At 66.7% G+C, this 207-nt stretch overlaps 1 protein-coding gene across 1 annotated transcript in view; it reads right to left on the bottom strand.

Annotated features, from left to right (window-relative positions):
* The window catches only part of LOC104405976 (striated muscle-specific serine/threonine-protein kinase-like), a gene marked incomplete at its 3' end in the record, with an annotated part of 5155 nt that overhangs the window by 1509 nt on the left and 3439 nt on the right, over positions 1–207 (bottom strand). The window lies entirely within an intron of this gene.

Raw genomic sequence — 207 nt, 5'->3', positions numbered from 1 at the left:
GCCCCGCCTGTGACAGGGGTGCCCGTCCCCGTGGGGTGGCTTGTGCTAACAGCCACTGCTCCTTCTTCTTCACTTCCCCAGTGCCTTCTTGCTGCAGACCTTTCCTGGTGCCTGCATCCTCCACCTCAGCAGGCTTACCGGCCAACACCCTGCCCCGCGCTGGGGCTTTCCCCCCACGCCGCCCTCCCAGGTCCCGCTACCCATCAG

This window comes from Nestor notabilis, unplaced genomic scaffold (genome assembly GCF_000696875.1).
Source record: "Nestor notabilis isolate BGI_N333 unplaced genomic scaffold, ASM69687v1 scaffold19685, whole genome shotgun sequence".
NCBI lineage: Eukaryota > Metazoa > Chordata > Aves > Psittaciformes > Psittacidae > Nestor > Nestor notabilis.
Note: the sequence above shows the minus strand (reverse complement) of the source record. Positions and strands in the feature narration are given on the sequence as shown.